Here is a 13,166-nt window from a genome sequence, read left to right as displayed (position 1 = left end):
AAAACATAATCCAGTCATTAAAATTTTTCCGGACTACGACCATCGTCACGCAAGTGCTTTCTTCGCGTTTTTACCATGTTCTCACTTTTTATTATCCGTGTAATATATGTTTTTTAATGCAATAGTTTACTCACATATAGAATTACTTTGTGGCATAAGCAACAATTTTTAGCACTTTGCCCTCCTGATATATTACACTCCAAAAATGGCATCAAAATCACAAACTTCAACTTTCGAATCCCCATAAATCTATGGTGCCAGTAGTATCATAGCTGTGAATATTTCTTCAGACTCTTTACATGTAATAGTATTCAGCACCAAACTTATGAACCCCCAACTTTATGCTATTCCAAAATACAGCCCCTTCAAAACTGTAATTTTCTGATGATTTCATCTATTGGTTTGCAACCCTGCATATTTATTTTAAGTTTATATTCCCCGTGTACATCAGTCTCTCCTGTAAACATTCTTTTTTGTTTGGTGTTCGTCTGATTCGTACGTCCTGATCAACTGTAGTTTTCGTAAACGCTTGCAAATGCAAAAATTGGCACTCCACCGACAACAAAGATGGTCGCCATTTAGAAACACTTGTACATACGACAACGTGAATGATGTTATTGATCTCATACACGAGGTTCGTCACACTCAAATTTTTATAATTTTCGGAGATGGTCGAGCAACCATTTTCACCATTTTTGGACCACTTCAGATGGATTGACCCTATATGAAAATCCATTGTATAGAAGTCCCTCTTTTCTTTTAATTAGTATTTAACGTAACTTACTAGTCATAGCCGTAATGTATTGGTCAGAACCCAAATTCGTCTTCATTATGTTCAGTATTTCATTGTTATAAAACTCTAGTCTTATATATCAATATCTGTAAAGAGAAAATAGTTGTACGTATACAAAGCTATTACGAATCGAAAAGTGTTAATTCATGTATAAATATTATTTGTAGATTAATGCCTACGTGAAAGGAATTCTCATACATTTTTATGAATCCTGTAGATAAAATTATAGAATGATAAATCTGTAGATAAAATTATAGAATGTCGTATTGATTTTTAATTTTCCCTTCGTGTATTTAAGGTTCAGGTACGTTTGGTTAAGACCACGACTGCTCATGTCATAATCATTGTAACGCGACAAAACAAAATGCGAAAATATTGAATCTGCATCCTTATCATAATTCTTCTCTCAGGTTAAAATGGAATCGAACATGTTTAAAGTAGAAATTAGTTATGCATACGTAAAATAATTGTTTTAAACGTGACCCCATAATTAATGTTTAAGTAAACAAGAAAAAAACCCATAATGAATGTTGTAAGTAAACAGGAAAAAATATAAAAAAGAACGTGATTTTCAGCAATAAATTATTCGTAAGCGTACGTCTTAACACCTACTTGACACAAACAAATAAATCTAGCAGTTCAAGTTCCACGAGAATGTGTATGGAATGAATTGTTTTACGAAAATGTATTTTAATGTTAGATAAAACTATTTGAACATGTCGTATTCTTATTTCAATTACTTTGTCTTAGTGTGTTGGTATTGTAATTTGGTATGTGGGACATGTATCAATAATTGTGTACACCTGTTTTTATTTGTTGCATATCATCTGGGATCTTTAGTCTAGTTTTACTAATTTAAAATATCTCGGTGTGATAATTCATTTAAAGCCATCATTTATATTATTCTTGTGAATTGTAAATTTCTATAAGGTTTATTTCGAAAGTAATGATTATGAATAGCAATTTTAGAAGATGCAAACCGACATTCAAAGTCTCCGTGCATGTATACTTTTGCTGGAATATTGATCGTATTGAAGCATAAAATGTATTTTGTACTTGCTTTAGAATTTCTTACTGATTTTTTATATTTTTTCTATTTTTTTATTTTTATTTTTATTTATTTATTTATTTTTTTTTCCATGAGACAAACTGTTATTTGTTCAAAATTTGTATTCACTCTCTCTGAATCAGTGTTGCGAATGTGTTATTGACAAAGCTTATAATTTTTCACAAATAATCTCTGGTTGGTAAACTATCTAATAGCTACTAAATCTCATGTTTCTAGCTGCCTTCCAAAAATTTTAAGGCTTAAAAATGAGGAATGTGAATTTAGTTTGTATTTTCGTTATTAGTTTTGGGTCAACATCCGACGTGTCTTTCCGTAAATTTAACTGTTCGACACATCTTGCTTAGTGTGCATTTGCGGAAGCTAATTTCAAATAAACAGTGACAGCTGAGTGGAAGAATGAATTTTTATCAGTAATAGAAACACTGTTTCGTCGCCTACACAAAGAATTGTTAGTACACTAAGTTAAATGAAAGTAGTGATCTCCGTACGTAGTTTGCCTTATTATTCTGCGTCGGCAGACTAAACTTAAAAGTGGTTAATTCTTTTAATATCGTCAGTTTATATATATGGTTTTGATTTGTGTAAAATTCAACCCTCTGTAAACGCTAAAAGATAACGAAGGAAATATATTTGGTGAGCAAAAGTAAGTAAACCAGGCAAGGAGATTATTTTATCCCTTCTGTACGACTGGAAGATAATAGCTTATCGACTGTATATATAAGACTTACTTTTGCTCACAAAATATATTTCCTTCGTTATGTTTTAGCGTCTACAGAGGGTTGAATTTTACACAAATCGAAACTACTTTAATCTTTGTTTTACGCACAGTTTTAATAATAGGGATTTCTAATTATATTTTTTTCTAAGAATTCGAAAATGGAGCCCTCAGGTAATTTTTTTCAAGTTCATAATTGGGGGTAATGCGTGTATCCTCTAAATTAAACAGAAATGACAGCAGCAATTTCTACTTCTGTCTTTTCAAGAATTTTATGTTCGAGCTAACGAGACATTTCCTAGTCTCATAATGTATTATAAAGAGAGAAAGTCAGTTTGTGCGACCGAAACTATTCAAACTGATTGGATAATCCTTTTATTATTAGAAAGCATATTTCTTCGTGATTGTGATAGGCTAAATATTTTCACGCTTTGAATATATGGAACTGACTAATAGAGTAACTATTATTTAGAATTTTTTGTTACATGGCTTCTTTCAACCATTGGATATAAAGACACGGAATTTGATAGAGAAGCTCAGGAAGTAAAGGAACCTCAAAGTATTGTCTGCATTAGGGGGTGAGAACATTTGCTAATATAAAATTAAGATTCGCTTGTATGATCATCGTCAAAAGTTTCTTGTGGGTCATATAGGGAAATTCAGTATATAGATTCTATTGATAGTACATGCTTTATCTAATTTAGAAATTAAAATCTTATCTTTGCTTGTCTGTGTGAAATATATATCAAACTAATGCAATATTATATGTATATATGAAGCTCTCCGTGAATTTAACAAAAATTACGTGCAATCTGAAGGCTCAGAAATTACATTTCAGGTGTCTGAGTAGTACTACCAAACAGCTCTGTGGCAGCCAGTTCTCATACCTATACGTATACTTTATGCAAGTTGTTCCTCTTTCCCTTAGTAAATACAGTTTAAAAATAAATGGACAATTATTTTGACCATGAGAGTGCATTTTTAGAAAACAAACCTTTTGTTAAGTTCGCTTTTGATGTGCTAAACTTAAGAGGAGGGATTAATTGGTTATTTGAAACTGTTCCACAAACATTACAAGATATTTTCTGTAAAATATGATACTTCTTTTGAAGGCAAGGTCTTTAGGGAAGTATTGTACAATCAACTTTAAAAACTATTGCGTTAATCAATTATGTTTTAATAAAAATTTAAGCGTACAGACATAAGAATATAATTTAAAAACTTATAACGAAGACTTTTTGATAGCTCAATAACTAACACAATGTAATTTTATAAATGTGCAAAAGCATAGATGTGGAGGGATTTTAAAAACGCAAGTGAAGATTGAAATATTTTTTAACGTGATTGTGCTATGAAAAATAATTATTTTCCATATGTTTGTCTCACCCATGGATGATTTTATGGGGTTATCTCACATTGTAATGATTTTACTTTAATAAGCTATGCACTCGAATATTGTTCAGGTTGTTTTAAGTATTGTTATTAATCTCTATGGAGTATTTACTGTAAGGGACTTGTAAGGGACTCTTTTGTAAGGGACTTCGGGAAGAGCAATTTGGCCCATTATTCTTGTCATTATCGTTTCTTCGAAAAATAATGTTTAATAGAAGATAAATAGTTTTATTTTATTTACTGTTAAGTTTATTTAAGGTGTTATTTGTTTAGTAGTGTATAAATTGCTTTGTGTTTTTTTATAATTTTGTTGTTTATTATATATATTTTTTGTTTGTAACTTTCCAGATTTTAAATGAATACGTTGATTATTTCAAATTTTAGAAATTTAGTTAGGTGTAGTCGTTGAAGTATTTCTTAGTAAATTGAAGTACAAAATATATGTATTATTACTTTTAGTTTTATTGTAAATAATAGATTTTTTTTTTGTTTGTTTGTTTGTAATGTGTTAAATTTTTATTTTTTTTTTTGCTACAACTTGTAGTTCAAGAAAAATTATTTGCGTTGCAAACATTTACACATCGCAAGTGTTAAGGTTATTATGTACAATTTTTTTATTTGAATTTTTATCCCATATCATGTTGGTACTGATCCATTTCAAATTCTGTCGGTAAATCGTTTTATTGTAATATTTATTTACGACTCGTTTTCTCCCATATATTCGATTTACTATAAATAATTGGGCGATTTCAGTACTATCTTTTGTAACTTTTAAGACACTGTGTATTTGAACATAAGCAGGGATGGCTGAATGAGGTAGCACATCTATTTAAACTGAACGGCAGTAGTTAGTTGTGATAACATGTTCATGTATGTTTTTTTTTTTTTTTTTTTCTCTATTCATTTGTTTATTTAGTGATAGTTCCTATCGCAGTGATGCACTGCGGGCTAGGACGACAAAATAAGAACCATACTTGGTGGCCATTTTCCTTGTAGCCCTCCCTAAACAACAGTTTGCTGAATTTCTGTAGATCTTTTTATTACTCTTTCTTCTGTTCTTCATATCCTGCTTCATGTTTCATGCGTGTCTAGGGCAGTTAGGGCAGAGCTACGAACACTTGAAGTTAACTATGTAATATTCTTTTTTCTACAAATTTGCCCGGTATCAACGGCCTTACCTTGCAGAATGGGCTTGGTAACCAAAAAGTTATAAAATATTTTCGTAGTTCTATCCTATTTCAACTGTTTAGTCAGAACTATTCACAAAAGAATTTTTGTGAGAAAGGGAATCAAATTTTGAATGTGATTGTTCAGGACATGAATAAACTCAAAAGTTATTCACTTGCTTTTCCGTATCTTGTTATAATTAGATTTTTGTTTACTAGTGTAAATAGTTATTATTATTTCTTATATAATTAATTCCTATACATTATATTCGTACTGAAACCTTTCTTACGCCTTGACAATAATGAGAGCTGTCAACGAAAATTCGATCTTTAACATGTTTGTACATAACTATAACAGGATACAGAAGAGCAAAAATATTATTGATAAGATAGCTCTTCAAGTAGCTTACATGCGGAACATGGTTTGCCAAACTTTCTGAAATGTAAAAACAGTGTTAAATTAATAGTATAATTGCTTCCGTAGCCAAAATATTGTGTTACAATGTTAACTCGTAAAGCATTGTTGTATTCGGAGTAGATTATACATTGAAGGAAAAAGTCTAAATAAAAGCAGCGTGAACATAGTTTCGGAAATAATTTTGCAACGTTTTTCTGAATTTTATTGGGATTAACTCCCTAAGAATGACCAACAGCATTTTCTTGGGAAACAAGTTGTAGTAATGCTACTAGTATTGGTCAGTACATAAATATGTTTTGTTTTATTCTGTATTAACATTTTTAGCTTAACAATTATTAATATAAAATAGTTCCATTACACTAGTCACTCATGTGTATTCACTATTCTAACATATAGAGTTTTTTCACTGATAGTAGCACGTGTGTTTTTTGTTGTCTTTGCGCATAACGTCTTAGCATATTTAATGAAAAAGAAACTTACTTGTTTAGTACATGGATACCAAAATGGCGAGCAAAGAGTATACCACTTGATAGTAAATACAACAATAAAAAAAAAAAAAAAAAAATGCAAATTAGGCCAAGTGTCTTCTAATTGACCAAATTATTTCTTCAGATTTGAAATGTAACATTAATTCAACCGCGTCAACTTTTTAAATTTTTGAATTTGTCTACATGTTGAAATTGTCCACCTTTGTTGGACTTCCTCAGTTTTTTGAAACTTGACTGTATTACGTATAACATTGCGTTGTATTTGTAAGAATAAATTTTGCGAGGGGTCCCCAGCCACATGAGTTTGTGGTGTACAACATCGTATCCATGGATCTTCTCGGGATTCCCCTCTTCTCTGGCAAATTTTTTCTCATTTCCTAATTCTTTCATAATTATTCGTCTCAGTTAGCCTAAAGGGCGTAATCCTGGAACGTAAAATTATAAATGTCATTTCATCTTCTTAGTATAAAACAGAACAAATCTCAGTTGCGTTTCTTTTCTTTCCAATGTGTGTATGCAAGTCCAGTTAAAGGCCGCTGCAGTCATTAAGAAAACTGGAATATATAGTTTGTGTATATGTGTACACAAACTCTCTCTCTCTCTCTCTCTCTCTATATATATATATATATATATATATATACACGTACACACACACATTTTCTGACAGAGTAATTTTTCGTTATATTTCATTGTGTAATGAAAAATGTTTCAAATTCTACAATTAAATTGTAAGATTGTAAGAATTCGTCTTTTATCGAAGATTAGAATTAACAGGGGATTCACATTGCGCACGAGTGAATAATGTAAATATTAAAATACTTTTAAAAATGTTAAAGAAAAGGAAAGGTTTTTCGGTACAGACGTATTATTTATTTAGCTTTATGCTAATACCAAACGCGTCTCCTGGGAATTTACTACTGATGCATGGAAAATCAAAAATTTAAATAGGGTATTCTTATTTTTTATTGCTGTTTTATTTCTGTTAGTACACACGAAAAATGAGGAAATCAGTGAACGTTAAATGTTTTAGGATTCTATTTGGGAGCTGTGGCTTCCGAAAAGTTTATTTTCCCCAAAATCTTAAAAATTATTTTGCATCTATATGGTTAAACGGCAAACCGAAAATATAGGAGCAAATGGCAAACATCAACCAATCGACATTAGTACACATCTGTTTCAAAAATGTTTTCAAAAGAAAAATATGTATAAACTAGTTCTTCGGAAATTAGCCGCTAAAGCAAGATCCAAGAGATCTATGTTGATTGTGACTTTTCTTTTTCCTTCCATATTCTTGTATGTATCAGCTGGACCCGTATTTACGCCCGACCCCAAAGCGGCAAATTTCCAAGGATCGCATATTTGAAAACCGAGATTAATAAAAATACTAAAACCAATGTCGGTATTACAGCGCGACCAAGTTTTCTGGATACGATGCTACTTGAGTTGAGCTTATTGCGTATTGACTTCCAGGATAATCCGTGCATTTCGTACTGTCTCCCGCCCCGATGCTGGTGGCTCAATGTAAGCGGATATGGCCGTATTGTTTAAGCCTATACTGAGTACAAATAAATAGTTCAGTAATAATGAAATGCTGAAATACGGGCCTGATGCCAACCAACATGTGATATACTTTTTGTGCGCTATTTTGTATACAGTTGTTATATAAATAAATTTAATTTCATTGACACGTTTTTCAGTAAAAGATATAAGAAAAAACTCAAAGGAGTTCATAGTTTAAATTTTTCTGTTCAGTATAATTCACTGTCATACTACATTTGTCAATGTGATAAGAAAATATGTGTGAACTCACGATTGTCAACGCTTCAACACGTGCGACACACACACACACAAATCTATAGCGTATTGATTTAGTTTCAGAAACTGAACGAAATACAAATTTGAACAGTATTTGTATTTGGCACTGAATGTTACAGTATATTTATGTACATCTACAGCTCATTAACATTACTAAAGATTCGTTTCCAAACATGAACAAACTGTGTTTGTATTTCACTATTATGTGAAACTTACATATATATTCGTGTTTTAAATCACGTACTTTCTAATCGGAAATTCACAAGTTAATTGGGAGTAACCTTTATTATGAGTTTTGTTTATTTAAATACACGCACAAACGTGTGTGTGTGTGTGTGTGTTTTATATTGTTATGTAAACATTTATCATTGTTTGTTTCGTTTACACTTCGTATTATATTATTTCTGTTCAAAAAACAGTACGTAAAAAACAATGCTTTATTGATACCAATAATTTCGTGTGGTGCATTATATGTACTATGTTGTGCTGCTGTTTATTTTAATGCATAATTCACCAATATCTAGTCTTTGTCAAGACAGATTTTTTCTTGATGTTTTCCTGATATCCATAATTAAAGTGAGAAATCAATAATAAAAATAATAAAGAAATTATTTTTACTAAAAGTGAGTATTATTATTTTTTATTATTATTTAGTCTTTATATAATATCAATAACTTACTGGTTTACTTTTTTCGTTTGGATACGAACATGGGCATAGTCTTTGAAAGTTTATATTGATAAAAGACGGAAACGTGTTTACAAAGTAAATGAGAAACGCAGAATTTGCCTTATTGATTCTAGAATAACTCAGTGTATTGTATGCTTGCATTATCAAATCTATTTCGAGAATGTACTGAACCAAAACTCGTCACTTTTCCTTATTACTTAACTGTAATTATGTTCTAATTTTTTTTTCTGTCGTTCTAGTTGTACAACACTACGATGAAAAATATCCTTAGGTTGTATGTAGTTTTAGCATTGTGCTCAAAGGAAATGTCACATTGTTCGCACGTTATCATTGAGAAAAGGATAACAGAATGATTATACATTATTGGAAATGCATTTAAAATACCCAGCAAGAAGTCATGAATCTGATCCAAAATTGTAACACAAGAAAAAGTAATAGTTGGTGGTAAATAATCCCAATATGGCGTTTGAGAGACATCCCGAACTAGTTATACAAGGTGTTCAAATACATACAGTACGTTTAATAATCTTGTAGCCTATTGAACAGATGCTTAATATTTGTCTGAGGTACAGTACCCCACTCTCGCTGTAGATCTGTGCGCCGTTTCATAATGTTCCATACATGCTCGATAGGGATTACGTTCGGAGAGATGGCTTAGACCAAGGTAGAAGGCCTATACAGAGAGAGTCTTGGTGATACGAAAATATGCGTTGTACAGCTAGAAGATGGGGGTCGTGTGACGTGTCCAGATGGTTGGAAGATGTGATTAACGAATCACAAATGTAAATACAGTAGTATAAGGTAACGAAGAAAGTTCTTGCCATTCGTGGTGGTCAGAAACTGACTGGCATATAGTGCATAGTACTCAGAGTTAGGTTTCGAGTAAACTCCTGCAGCATCCAGCATCCTTTACCAACGTTCCTACAGTTGCGATGCACTAGCGATAAAACTCGGGGACTTAGACGCAATGAAGTTTGTGACTGTGTGTCATAGGTCTGCCTCATTCTCTAAGAATTTCCCCAAACAGAAGTGGTTGCTCAGGTAATGGAACAGGAGTAATCTGATCGTGGTAGGATCGGCGAGTATAGTGGATGGTACTCCTATGCGCAAAAAAAAAAAAAAAAAAAAAAAAAAAAAAAAAAAAACGCGTATACTGTAACTCACGAATTTTCGCATTTATTCCATTATTGGAAATGCATTTAAAATACCCAGCAAGAAGTCATGAATCTGATCCAAAATTGTAACACAAGAAAAAAGTAATGGTTGGTGGTAAATAATCCCAATATGGCGTTTGAGAGACATCCCGAACTAGTTATACAAGGTGTTCAAATACATACAGTACGTTTAATAATCTTGTAGCCTATTGAACAGATGCTTAATATTTGTCTGAGGTACAGTACCCCACTCTCGCTGTAGATCTGTGCGCCGTTTCATAATGTTCCATACATGCTCGATAGGGATTACGTTCGGAGAGATGGCTTAGACCAAGGTAGAAGGCCTATACAGAGAGAGTCTTGGTGATACGAAAATATGCGTTGTACAGCTAGAAGATGGGGGTCGTGTGACGTGTCCAGATGGTTGGAAGATATGATTAACGAATCACAAATGTAAATACAGTAGTATAAGGTAACGAAGAAAGTTCTTGCCATTCGTGGTGGTCAGAAACTGACTGGCATATAGTGCATAGTACTCAGAGTTAGGTTTCGAGTAAACTCCTGCAGCATCCAGCATCCTTTACCAACGTTCCTACAGTTGCGATGCACTAGCGATAAAACTCGGGGACTTAGACGCAATGAAGTTTGTGACTGTGTGTCATAGGTCTGCCTCATTCTCTAAGAATTTCCCCAAACAGAAGTGGTTGCTCAGGTAATGGAACAGGAGTAATCTGATCGTGGTAGGATCGGCGAGTATAGTGGATGGTACTCCTATGCGCAAAAAAAAAAAAAAAAAAAAACGCGTATACTGTAACTCACGAATTTTCGCATTTATTCCATTATTGGAAATGCATTTAAAATACCCAGCAAGAAGTCATGAATCTGATCCAAAATTGTAACACAAGAAAAAAGTAATGGTTGGTGGTAAATAATCCCAATATGGCGTTTGAGAGACATCCCGAACTAGTTATACAAGGTGTTCAAATACATACAGTACGTTTAATAATTTTGTAGCCTATTGAACAGATGCTTAATATTTGTGTGAGGTACAGTACCCCACTCTCGCTGTAGATCTGTGCGCCGTTTCATAATGTTCCATACATGCTCGATAGGGATTACGTTCGGAGAGATGGCTTAGACCAAGGTAGAAGGCCTATACAGAGAGAGTCTTGGTGATACGAAAATATGCGTTGTACAGCTAGAAGATGGGGGTCGTGTGACGTGTCCAGATGGTTGGAAGATATGATTAACGAATCACAAATGTAAATACAGTAGTATAAGGTAACGAAGAAAGTTCTTGCCATTCGTGGTGGTCAGAAACTGACTGGCATATAGTGCATAGTACTCAGAGTTAGGTTTCGAGTAAACTCCTGCAGCATCCAGCATCCTTTACCAACGTTCCTACAGTTGCGATGCACTAGCGATAAAACTCGGGGACTTAGACGCAATGAAGTTTGTGACTGTGTGTCATAGGTCTGCCTCATTCTCTAAGAATTTCCCCAAACAGAAGTGGTTGCTCAGGTAATGGAACAGGAGTAATCTGATCGTGGTAGGATCGGCGAGTATAGTGGATGGTACTCCTATGCAAAAAAAAAAAAAAAAAAAAAAAAAAAAAGCGCGTATACTGTAACTCACGATTTTTCGCATTTATTCCATTATTGGAAATGCATTTAAAATACCCAGCAAGAAGTCATGAATCTGATCCAAAATTGTAACACAAGAAAAAGTAATGGTTGGTGGTAAATAATCCCAATATGGCGTTTGAGAGACATCCCGAACTAGTTATACAAGGTGTTCAAATACATACAGTACGTTTAATAATCTTGTAGCCTATTGAACAGATGCTTAATATTTGTCTGAGGTACAGTACCCCACTCTCGCTGTAGATCTGTGCGCCGTTTCATAATGTTCCATACATGCTCGATAGGGATTACGTTCGGAGAGATGGCTTAGACCAAGGTAGAAGGCCTATACAGAGAGAGTCTTGGTGATACGAAAATATGCGTTGTACAGCTAGAAGATGGGGTCGTGTGACGTGTCCAGATGGTTGGAAGATATGATTAACGAATCACAAATGTAAATACAGTAGTATAAGGTAACGAAGAAAGTTCTTGCCATTCGTGGTGGTCAGAAACTGACTGGCATATAGTGCATAGTACTCAGAGTTAGGTTTCGAGTAAACTCCTGCAGCATCCAGCATCCTTTACCAACGTTCCTACAGTTGCGATGCACTAGCGATAAAACTCGGGGACTTAGACGCAATGAAGTTTGTGACTGTGTGTCATAGGTCTGCCTCATTCTCTAAGAATTTCCCCAAACAGAAGTGGTTGCTCAGGTAATGGAACAGGAGTAATCTGATCGTGGTAGGATCGGCGAGTATAGTGGATGGTACTCCTATGCGCAAAAAAAAAAAAAAAAAAAAAAAAAAAAAAAAGCGCGTATACTGTAACTCACGAATTTTCGCATTTATTCCATTTTCCTTACGTTTATGGGTAAAATTCAGTTATTAGTAAGTGGAGATAATAGAAAGCAATCCATCTAAGGAGATATTTCCAAAAAATATAATAAAATAATAAAAATATAAGCAAAAAACAAAATTATGCTCGGTTTTGTGTATACTGGCAATCATGCTTTCGAGGGATTTTTTCCAGTAGCAGAGCACAATTGTGGAGGGAATTCAGTAGCGGAGTCAGGGAGTTGAATCAAGGAACTGGATAGTGGAGTAAAATGTTGCATTTATTGGTTTAAACCTAGTATGTAGATTGTCTGCCAAATATAAATTAGCTTCTGTAACCAAGATGTTGTACGGAAATATAGAAACAAACAGGAAATCTCTGACCTTGAGGTTGGAGGTGACATGCGCTATGGATATTAGCATTTATTTGTTAAGAAAAAGAAAACAGAAAGTAGTTTCCGTGGTTAAGTGGATAGCGTGGTGGATTAATAATTTTTACACACTACTAATAATTTTTTTTAACACTAGATCAAATCCCATCTTTTTTTTTAATACAAAACAACATAATTTTCATGTTAATAAGAACCGAACCAATATAATAAGGATATAACTTATTGATATTTTGCTGGAATGACGTATTTATCCAGGATTAGAGTACTATTGGTAATAGATAAAATAGGCTACTGCAAACATTTTTATCTTTGAAGGATTTATTACAAGAAAGCAAGAGCCAAAAAATATAAATCATTTATATTTTCTCTCATGTATTCTTAATTTGTACACAGTAGATTTTTTGACGTGATCACTATATGCAACAGCAAAGACCTGTTACTAGAAGAATAGGGAAATTCGACAGCATGATTGTTTGATCATACCTTACACAGAAATATTTGAAACAAACTCGAGTTGAAAAAGAAAAAAAAAATAAATCAATTATAAATTGGATAAAGAAGTAAATAGCAATAAACAAAACTTCATCATTATCCACAGAAACAAAATATATTTTAAACTAT

Source organism: Thermobia domestica, chromosome 1, assembly GCF_964235325.1.
Source record: "Thermobia domestica chromosome 1, izTheDome1.hap1.1, whole genome shotgun sequence".
Taxonomy (NCBI): Eukaryota; Metazoa; Arthropoda; class Insecta; order Zygentoma; family Lepismatidae; genus Thermobia; species Thermobia domestica.
This window is presented reverse-complemented; position numbering follows the sequence as displayed.